This window comes from Arvicanthis niloticus, chromosome 2 (assembly GCF_011762505.2).
Source record: "Arvicanthis niloticus isolate mArvNil1 chromosome 2, mArvNil1.pat.X, whole genome shotgun sequence".
NCBI classification, from domain to species: Eukaryota; Metazoa; Chordata; class Mammalia; order Rodentia; family Muridae; genus Arvicanthis; species Arvicanthis niloticus.
Window position 1 is genome coordinate 52,122,692 of NC_047659.1, and position 11,561 is coordinate 52,134,252.

Below are 11,561 nucleotides of genomic sequence, written 5' to 3' on the forward strand. Positions count from 1 at the left end.
AAAGACTAGTGGAGATGGCAAGATAGAGAATGGAGCATCAGAGAGAGCATAAGGGTAAGAGGAGTGGGAGAGAACAGGTGGTTAAGAGAATAAAAGAGTAAGAGAATGAATAGGAGCACAGTGAGAATGTCAGGGTTATAGAAGGATGGGCAGCTGGGGGAGGGGAGCCTGTGAGGAGAAGGTCAGGGTTATAGAAGGATGGGCAGCTGGGGGAGGGGAACTTGTGAGCTGGGAGTAGTTTAGGGGAGGAGGTGAGAAGGGTTAGGAGGCCAGCATGGACTTTGAAATGGATACCCTGTACTTGTGATGCTGAGGAGCCTGGAAGCCAGCATGGGCTCGGATGTGCTGATAGGAACCACAAGTAGCCATCTGTCCCTTCTGCCAGCGGTAAGGGAAGTGACTCCTTTTAGCAGATGGGAACTGGTTTCACAAGTTCCTAAGGAATCCTGATTTTTATCCAACCACCAGAAATCCTCCTACAGCCCAGGTTGGGCTCATTTTGGACATCTGGACTCCCTTTGGACCTGATGACCACCAACTCCATAGCTTAAGACAACAGACACTCTGCTCTAATGATGAAATCTGGCAGTCTACAAGGAGTCTGACATGTCTCAAACCTTGCTGATGACAGGGCTGGTTCCTCCTGGAAGTGGCAGAAAACTTGCTCTGTGTCTCTCTGAGCTTTCAGTGGGGGCATATGTGGCCTTTTCTGCATCACTTGACGTGATCATGCCATATATATGCCTGTCTATTTACAATGATGTATTACATTATTGATTTGCATACGTTGAACCAATCTCATATCACTGGGATGAAACCACTTGGCTGTAATGTGTGATCTTTTTAATGTGTTCATCAGACATGTGATACACTTTTTAAAGTGTTTATCAGACACATTGCCTTAGTTAGGGTCTCTATTGCTGTCATGAAACAGCATGACCAAAAGCAAACTGGTGAGGAAGGGTTTGTTTGGCTTCTAATAAGTGATGTGGAAGCATCACTGTTCATCACTAGAGAAAGTCAGGACAGGAACTCAAGCAGGGCAGGAACCTAGAGGCAGGTGCTGATGCAGAGGCTCCAGAGGAGAGCTGCTTACTGGCTTACATAGCTTGTTTAGCCTGTTTTCTTATAGAATCCAGGAGAGGAAAGAACCTCACTTGAGAAGATGCCTCCATGAGAACCAGCTATAAGGTATTTTCTCAATTAGCGATCAGTTAGGGAGGCTCCAGTCCATTGTAGGTGGTGCTATCCTTGGGCTGCTAGTCCTGGGTCCTATAAGAAGGCAGGCTGAGCAAACCAGGGGAAACAAATCAGTAAGCAGCACCCCTCAGTGGTCTCTGCATCACCTCCTGACTCCAGGTTCCAACCCTGCTTGAGTTCCTGTCTTGACTTCCTCCAGGGATGGACTACGATCTGGAAGTGTAAGCCAAATAAACCCTTTCCTTCCCAACTTGCTTTTTGGTCATGATGTTTTGTTGAAACAATAGAAACCCTAAGACACGATGTCTCAGCCACTTCTGTGGGAGTGTCCTCCTTAGACATAGGGTAGAAACTGATTAGCCCTCCTGGCCAAGGTCATCCGCCACAACTTTGGCATTGTGGAAGGGCTCATGACCACGGTCCATGCCATCACTATCACTCAAAAGACTGTGGATGGCCCCTCAAGAAAGTTGTGGCGTGATGGCCGTGGGGCTGCCCAGAACATCATCCCTGCATCCACTGGTGCTGCCAAGGCTGTGGGCAAGGTCATCCCAGAGCTGAACGGAAAGCTCACTGGCATGGTCTTCCATGTTCTTACCCCTAATGTATCCGTTATGGATCTGACATGCTGCCTGGAAAAACCTGCCAAGTATGATGACATCAAGAGGGTGGTAAAGCAGGCATCCGAGGGCCCACTAAAGGGTACCCTGGGCTACTTGGAGGACCAGGTTGTCTCCTTGACTTCAATAGCATCTCCCACTCCTCCACCTTTGGCACTGGGGCTGGCATTGTTCTCAATGACAACTGTGTAAAGCTCATTTCCTGGTGTGACAATGAATACGGCTACAGCAACAGGGTTGTGGACCTCATGGCCTACATGGCCTCCAAGGAGTAAGAAACCCTGACCACCCACCCAGCAAGGACACTGAGAGCAAGAGAGGCCTTTGGTTGCTGAAGAGTCCCTGTCCCAACTCTGAGCATCTCCCTCACAATTTCCATCCCAGATGCCCACAATACCAGGGTGGCCTAAGGCGCCCTTCTATCTTAAATACAATCAATAAAATTTGCTGTACCCAAAAGAAAAAAGAAAAAAAGAGGAAAGAAGAGAAAAAGAAGGAAAAGAATAAAAGAAAGAAATAGGGTTGGGACAAGAAGATCAGATGTTCAAGGTCATTCTCTGGCTACTAATGGTGTTATATGAGGCCTTGCATTAAAAAATAATAATAAATTAAATAATGTGACTTTCTCCTGACATTCTGCATTTGGGTCCACATTTGCTAAGCAATGTTTGAAGGTGTGGACTATAAATGTGCGTTGTAGGTATGCATTAGGGAATAGAGTTCCTTCCACTTTGGTTAGTGAGGATGAGCACGGCAAATACTGTATTAGCATTGGAAAAAGTGAGTCATTACAGCTCACACAAAGGAGAGACGTTCTTGTGGTACATACAGGTGCAGTAGGGTTAGCAGAATATGTGGGGAACACCTTGTTGGCTTCTTATACAATGGGCGATGTGACCCCTATCAGGAGATGGGGATTTTGTTTCCTTGGGTAGTGTTGTTACTGGCTTCATTGTTTATAAGGTTTATAAAGTATTGCCTGCACCAAGGGTCTTAAGCACTTGTCCTCTGACCATTGTCACAGGCCCATTGCTTCATGGTGAGAGGTCAGGACAGGGATTAAAGCAACGCCTTCTTTGTGGTACTCACATCCAGATTTATGGCCTCAAGATCAGACAAGGAACAGGGTCTAGATTAGAAGCCATGTCTCTCTTACTGCAGATGCCCACTAAGAAGTGGGACCTCAGGCCCTCTTACCACACATGTCTCTGTATGAGTCATTGGTAAAGGGCAAGGATGGACATTATCCCCTCTACTTTATTATTTATTTGTTTGTTTGTTTGTTTGTTTGCTATGATACCCACCATAGATTATTATGTATGGATTGTGGCTTCTGCCAAGCAAAATTCCACTCAACTTAGGTATTTGCAGGAGTCAGAGTGGAACATGGGTCTCAGGAACAAGACAATGGCTAAAGCATATGGTTCATTTTCTAGTTTGACAATTAAAAATTTTCATCCTAACAAGCTAGCTTCAAAAGAAACATTTATGTTCTAGGCATGCCTTTAATTACAGCACTTGGGAGGTAGAAGCAGGAAGAGCTCTCTGAGTTTGAGGCCAGCCTGATCTACATAGTTACTTCCAGGCCAGTCAGGGCTAAAAAGTGAATGAGACTTTATTTAAAAAACAAAACAAAAAAGTACATATGTTGAGCAATTAAGTAATGTTTCTCACAAAAATCAATAAGGAATACATAATTCATGCAAAGTGTATATCAACTTTTAACAGCCACTATTGGCCATGTCACCAGGTGAGTAGTGAAATCAAGAAGCAACAACAAGGGAAGGCCCTCAAGTGAGAACAGAAGCCATTGGTGAAAATGTCTACTACAGAAAAAAAACATCGTTCTTCTCTCCCACTGGTAGAAACTCGGGCAAACTAACTAAAGGTTAGGCATGCTAATATGTTTGGTTCGAGGAGAAAATTTGACTTCCTCTGTCGATCCTTAGTTGGAAGAGGAGCAAGGAAACAGGGAATGCAGCAGCTGAGTTAATGGTTAGCCATTATGGCTGATTGCTGCAGAGGGTTGAGGTGGCTTACTTGGGCAGTTGTTACTGAGGTTGTGGGTCAAATGTCCACTGTTGTTATTATCAGAATTTTAGGACAAAATCTTGGGTTCTGTTAGGTCTAGCTGGGGCTTGGCTACCCATCCACAACTGACCTAGATAAGAAGTAGAGAGAAAAGCAGAACAGATGTATTCATTGTGGCCATACCAGAAGGAAAGATGAACTAGTCTAATCATTCCCCAAGTCTACTTTGGGGTACTGATAAAAGGGTTAGGTTTAAGCAAAAGGCAAGAGCTGAACAGTCCAGGTCAAGTTGTGGTGCTGCCCGTCTCTAATCAATCATTGTCTTAGTTCTGATATATCCTGGGAATAGCCTAAAATTTGTCAAAACTGTACGAAATTTCACAGTTCTTTTTCTAGCTAGCACCAGACTTCAGCCTGTTTATTCTTTTGATAGGAGTCCTGAAAAAGAAATTTAATTAGCTGGGGTCTAGTGTTTGAACCCACATGGTGACTCACAGTTGTCTATAATTCCAGTGGATCTGGCGCCCTCTCTGGCTCTCCTGGGCACTGCATGCACATGGTGCACATGCATATGCACAGATAAACACTCATACATAGAAAACTTAAAAATAGATAAACACTGCATGTTTCCACTTATATGAGATAACTAAACTAGTAAAATCACAAAGTCAAAGAGGAACGGGAGATCTAAGGACTAGTCCAGCAGAGAATGGGGAGATGGTGTTTAATAGAGAGAGTTGAAGTTTTGCAAGAGAAGTGGGTTCTGGAGCTCAGTTGCATATTTGCTGCTTAGCCACAAACATAAAAATGGTGGTGGTCCTTATCTATACTTACCTAAGGTGCTACAGTGAGAGACTCTGGCTGGAAGGAATGAGGGACCTCTACACTCTACCTTTGCAATTCCCTGTGAATCTCTACTGAAAATCAAGATGTATGTTATAGTGTTTATGCTTGTATAAAGAAAATTACAGACTGGCAATTCAATCTCTTGGAGCAAGATAACAGAACTTTCTGAACACAGATGATAGCCTGGTAAGCCACAGCCTGCCTGAAAGGGGAACTTTGATCAGTAAGATTCTCACAAGCTGGGTCCCAGCAGGACCAAGTCATCCAAGCAATGATCATTACAAATTATAAGCCTTTAAAGGAAGTTGAATTAACAAACTCTCCTGTTGGCACAGAGCCTTGGCAATGCCCTCCTGCTGAACAGAGTCCTCAGCGTTAAGCTCCCTGCCTGTCAAATGCCTGGTTCCAGAAGAGCAAGCCATAAGATACAGCCCAGAACTTCTTCACACACTGCTTAGTTCACACCCTAAAAGCAGAGTTGATAGTACTGCCCGTAGCTGATGCCAACCTCTATGTCAGATTTTCTTTTACAAAGCCCAAGACATGGTCCACCCTGCTCCTCAGAAAAATATTAGTTTCTGCACTCACAAAGGTCTGCATCAGCCCCAGCATTTCACAATTAGCATATTCTTATTTTAATAGTTCCCAATTTTTCTGTTGATCACCTTACTCCCATACAGAGGATTCAGATGATAAATCTGAGTTAATTTCTTTTTACAACTTGCCATATGTGTTGATATATATATATATATATATATATATGTATATATAAAAGATTTATTTATTTTATTTATATGAGTACACTGTGGCTGTCTGCAGACTCACCAGAAGAAGGCATCAGATCCCATTACAGATGGTTGTGAAGCAACATGTGGTTACTGGGAATTGAACTCAGAACCTCTGGAAGAGCAAGCAGCCAGTGCTCTTAACCTCTGAGCCACCTCTCCAGCCCATTGATTTTTATTTTTAACACAATATTTGTACCAGTGCTTTGATAATTTCATTTGTGTCTACAATGTAATTTGGTTGTCTTACCCCTAACTCCTCCCAGATTTCTACCCTTCCAACTGCCCACCAGCCCTCCCAACTCCATGTCTTTGTTTTTCTATAAATCACTGAGTCCAGTCTGTGCTGCTCATATACTCATGGGTGTGAGGCAGCCCACTGGAATGTGATCCACCTATCTGGGCCCAAACCCTTGAAGAAAGGACTTTTGGTTCTTGACCAGATTTACACTACCAGGCATGTGTTTCCTCCTGAAGAGTGGGCCTTAAATGTAGCCAGAAAGTTGATGGGCACCCCTATAACACACACTCTGTTATTACACCTCTGGACATGTCTTGACATGCTGCTGCCTGTCACTGTAGCTCACAGAGGTCACCACTGGGTAAGACTGCAGATGACACTCTCCTCCCAGAATCCCACAGAGCAACCTGCAACTCTACAAAAGCTCACCAGGAGGGAGAAAGGGGTTAGAAGCGATGTCCAGTCTGTGTGGTTCTTCAGGTACCAAATTCTCCACTGTAAGATTTGATTCTGGAAGACATAGTCTTGGCTGCCTATTTCTGAGCTGGATTCTCACGCAAGGCTAGTTATAAAGGAGACTAAAGGAAGATTTTTTTTTTTTTTTCATTTGAGGACAGCTAACCAGCGAAAACTACACACTTCCCCCACTGGCTATCATGCAAAATGCTCTCTAAAAGACCCAATGCCTGGGTTTACCAAAGATAAGTAGGTTTCATGTCATACAGGACTTTCTAGAATACAGTTTAAAAGCAAGAGCATCTAGGCCCTCATCAAGAAGTAAGAAGTACACTTTTGACTATTCAAAAGATTAAAACCATAACATCCTTCTGAAGCTACTTTAGTGTCCACTGTGAGGAAAGTTAGAATCTCTGCTCTTTTTACCTCCCAAGCATCATGACCTAGTTAAGAGCATTCACTATTTATATGACAAAGATTATTGAAAACCTCAACACCATACACTTTAAACACGCAGTGTAGTACTTTGACAAGAAACATCCACAGCTCAGCGTGTATGACAGCCATAGAAACTTAAGACTGAGATATAAATATTAAGACTGAGATATAAAAAGGGCAGGCTCAGAAGAATTCATTGTCACAGGCCACAAACAGAAAAATATTCAACAGGGGAAGCGGTGAAAAAATAAAATTTTAAAAATTCATATGAATATGGTTGAAATAGTAAGAAAACCATAGAGAGCCTAAAGTTTTAAATATAAAAAAACAGCAATTAGCAAAGCATTCATGATTTTATTGCTGTTATAACAAATTACCACAACTCGCTGGATTAAGACCAAGATGTCAGCGGAGGCAGTGTCTTCCTGGGACTTTGAGGGGAACATATGTGTTGGGGTTCGAGAGGGGACACACTGTCCTTGGCTCATGGCCTCTTCCCCTTATCTTACCGAGTTGTAACTAACTTGTAACTTAACTCGTTTTCTCGTTCCTCCATTTCTGGTTGTCTCTCTCTGACTCCCTCTTCTGTATTTTAAAGGGCTCCATTTGAACAACAGAAGATAAGCTTATGGACTTTTGTGTTTGGTTGGTTGATGGGTGAGTTTGGCTTACTTTGGTTTGGTTTGGTTTGGTTTGGTTTGGTTTGGTTTGGTTTGGTTTGGTTTGGTTTTACAAGACAGGCTTTCTTTGTGTAGCCTTGGCTGTCTGTCCTGGAACAAGCTCTGTAGACCAGGCTGTCTGTCCTTGAGCTAAGAGATATCTGCCTGCTTCTGTCCCTCAAGTGGGGGAATTAAAAGTGTGGACTGCCACTGCCAAGCCTGATAAGGTTAGGTTTTTAAAGTCGATTGGTTAACAATCTTGCTTTTGTTTGCCACATAACCTTATTCATAGATTCCAAGGATTACAGCACAGACACCTTGGAGACAAGATTATTCTGGCTAGTGCAGAATTTAATGACTATTGAGGAAATATATGTGAAGCAGAAAATTTTGCCTTAGGAATCTGGTTTTCCATTTTACCAACATGTACGGCCTGTTACTTAAACGTAAGGGCTGTTAATGATGAAGACACAGAAGACAGCAGGCTGGCTTACTGTCTTCTGCCCTATCCCGAGGCTTCTGTTTCCTGCTTTTGATTCTTTAACTGCTCAGAACCCAAGCAGGAACAACTGACTCCTACTTCCTCTCTTTCCTGAAGCAACTCACATGACAGGTTTCATTTGTTTTCTGGAAGTTTGACTGAACACTTCTCTAAGAATGTTCAAATATGTCCCTCCAGCCTCACCTCCACCCGCTTCCTCCTACTTTGGAGGTTTCCACTCCCAGATCAATTTCTTTAACAGTTATTATTCTATTCAGATTTCTGTGGTTTGAGGGCTTTATGTTCAGAATTTCTGGCAGTTTTCATCTCGGCTCTGCAAGTTATTGCTACGTGATTATTCATAATATTGGCTTAAATCTCAAAGTCAGCGGTGCCTGTAGCTATTGCTTCTCACATGTTCTGCTTCACATCTTCTCTCCCTGGGGTCGTTGAATTTTTTCTTCCCTTTATAAATCCTGCCAGACGTGTCTCCAGCAGAATTGTCCTTGGCTTTGTTAATAACCTCCATCAATATTACACTTTGGGTTTTTTGTTTTTTGTTTTTTGTTTGTTTGTTTGTTTTTCAAGACAAGGTTTCTCTGAATAGCCCTGGCTGTCCTGGAACTCACTCTGTAGACCAGGCTGGCCTTGAACTCAGAAATCCTCCTGCCTCTGCCTCTCAAGTGCTGGGATTAAAGGTGTGCGCCACCACTGCCCATCTAATATGACAATTTCTTTATGGTCCTTATGCTTCTTGCTCTGTTTGCAACCCCTTGTTCCTTAGATAATTTCTCTTGAGTTTTCTGAGACCCTTGTTTCCCCTTTGATGCTCTTTGTCCAGCACAAAATTTCATAGTGTGTGTGTGTGTGTGTGTGTGTGTGTGTGTGTGTGTGTGATCTGCTACAAATATTTTGGGGGTTTTCTTATAATTTTACTATTTTCCTGTTTTAGTCTTTTGTTTCCAAGCTTCATGGGGCTTTTATCTCATACTGCTACTGGTTTCTAGTTCTGTGTTATTATGGTCAGAAAACACGATTTTCCAAAGGTCGACTCTTTGGAGGGCTTCTTTGTGGCCTGTGTCATAGAAAAAAATTTTTTTGAATGTTCAAAATATAATTGCAAAGAAGTATATCCTTTGATGGATCTAAAATTCTATATTTTTCTTTTAGTTTAAACGCGTTGTAATTAGTTACTAATGTTATGAATGACCCTTTGTCTTACTTTTTAAGATTCATCGCCATCTCTCCAGCCAGTCTCTGCCCTTTCTTTTTGATGAACTTCTAAGAATCAGTGTGAAATCTTTAAATAGAATTTACTAATTTCTATTATTGGCTCCTGTTTTTTATGGCAGCCGTGTATTCTGCAATCACTGTAGTGCCTTGATTATTGCTTTTAACTGCTCGTATGCTCCTCTCTGCTCCTTCTCATGCTTGTCGCCTCAATTACATTTTGCCAGATATTTAAACTGCTTCTCTAAGTACTTATGATTCATAAGAACTGCCACAGATTTTTTTCACATTGATATTTCCTGCCTTTTTGTAGTCTTGATCTTAAATAGGTCTTCCATAGCTGAATGTTGCTAGACCATTTGTATTTTTAATTGAGTAAGGTAACTTGTCTTAGTTTGTGAGTTTCAGCCATTTAAGCTTAAAAACACATTTTAGAGGGCATAGCTCAGAGGTAGAGCACTTGCCCAGTTTCTTCTGCAACTTCAGCCAACCGAATGTTTTAGATCTCAAGCAGTTCCCAGACTGTGCTCTCCCCTAACACCCTGGCTTAAGCCTCTTGACCACAGTTTAATCCCATCCCATCCCACAAACCAGCCTCCCACTCCAGTGATGCTGAGCCTTCAGGCATCTCTGCATACTCCAGGGTTGCCTTTCCTGAAGCTGGAGTGGGCACGTGGCTCTTCCTCTGTGTTGCACTAAAAGCTGCCATGTTCTCTCCGTCTGCGGTCAGCAGCTTTGCACTGTCGTTTGTCCTGTGACTTGTCCAGAGTGAGGCTCTTGCACCTGTTTGCTTTGCCCTCCTTTCTTGAAGGAACTCTGGGCAGAAGTGCCTCGACTGCAGGTCACAGGAGCCTCTTTACACTCCGCTCACGCTCAGGATGCCAAGAGGAGGATGACGGACCTCATGGGTACCAAGTCCCTATGCTGTAGAGGCAATGCTAGCATGCTCATTGGCTTCTTTTGATGAAACGGTAGGTGAACATCATGTATACACAACCAAGACAAAGCAGCGATGCCTGTAAAAGGAGAGGGCGCCTGGATTTCAGTCCTCCAGAGAAAAAAATGTCTACAACTAAGTAAGCATATGCTCACTTAGCCTAGTAAGAACTGACATCACCCTATGACAGTTGTTACAAAGTGCTAATAAGAGGGTTGTCCTTCCTGTTTTACAGTGTCCCACTGAAGGCCAATATCTGTCCTTCAGAGAGGAATAGTTTGGTACACAAACATTAATTGTCTGTCAGACTTGTGAACATGATTTAAGAAACAGCTTATATCTCATTTGTATGAAAGAAAGTTTCTCCTCAACTATTGCGAACTTCCTTCCAAAGTGAAGTTGTTTATTTAACTTGTGAAGTTAAACCTGGACCTCATTTGAAGTAAAATAGCACTCAGTCCTTGATGAGTAACCGGCTTGATAAGAGTTAGCCTTGGTGAGAGGTTGTATTAGGCTAATTGTTGGGGGCACAAAGGTCCTTGCACCCACAGAGCACTAAAGGACCAAGAATGTTAAACACTCAGGGGCCTCTCCTCAAAGTAGGGATTACCTGTTTTCCTCCCCAGAAGGCTAGGACTGGATACTGTTAACAACCTGGTGACCTTTTTGCTATCTGTGGGGGCAACCTCACCCACCTTTTTCTATAGAGGCAGGCCTCATTCAAGTTCCCCCCAAAAGATTATTGCAGACTCTTTCCTCCCCAGACCAATATCTTTAGCTCCCAGTTAGTAACCTATCCTTAGTGGGGGATGTCACGAGTCTGATCCAGGTTGATGAAGTCAGTCTGAACCAAGGTTCATTCTCTTCCCTTTATGGACCACTTCCTGGCCTGGACACCTACAGAGTCTCTCTCAGCTAATTATCTTTTATTACTACAGAAATCAATTGAAGGGTATATGGAACATGAAAAAGCAGTTATAGTTACAGGAATAATTAAACATTAAGATTTTTTTTTAATGTCTTCATATCCAGGCAGAATGAAAAAGCCTCAGGGAATTTTACTCTCGGGCTGTCCAGACAGTTCTGAGGATAAAAGAGCTTGCAGTGCAAAGTAGATGACATGAGTTTGATCCTTGGGTTCCACAATAAAGCAGAGAAACAACCAGAAAATTGTCCTTTGACCTATGCACATGCCTCCCCCCCCTCTCTCTCTCTCTCACACACACACACACACACACACACACACACACACACACACACAGCCTTGACATTGTCACATTTTGTTCAAATTGAATGTCATATCAACTTTATTTCTGGGCTCATTGGTTGTTTTTGTTTTGTTGACACAGGGTCTCTCTGTATATAACTCTGACAGTCCCAAAACTTGCTATATAAACCAGACTGGCATCAAACTCACATAAATTTGCCTCCAAATGCTGGTATTAAATTAATGGGTCACGAAGTCTGGCTTCTGGGATCACAATCTTGTGGTTGGTTAGGCAGAATTAATTCAGGAGATCGGCTTAGACCATGTATGTCTCCCCCTAGTGGCCAACAGGCTGAAGTGCCTATGGCTAAAGACAATTTGCTAACTGTAGCATTAGCTCAAAAGTAAAACTCAGAGAAGATGGAGTATA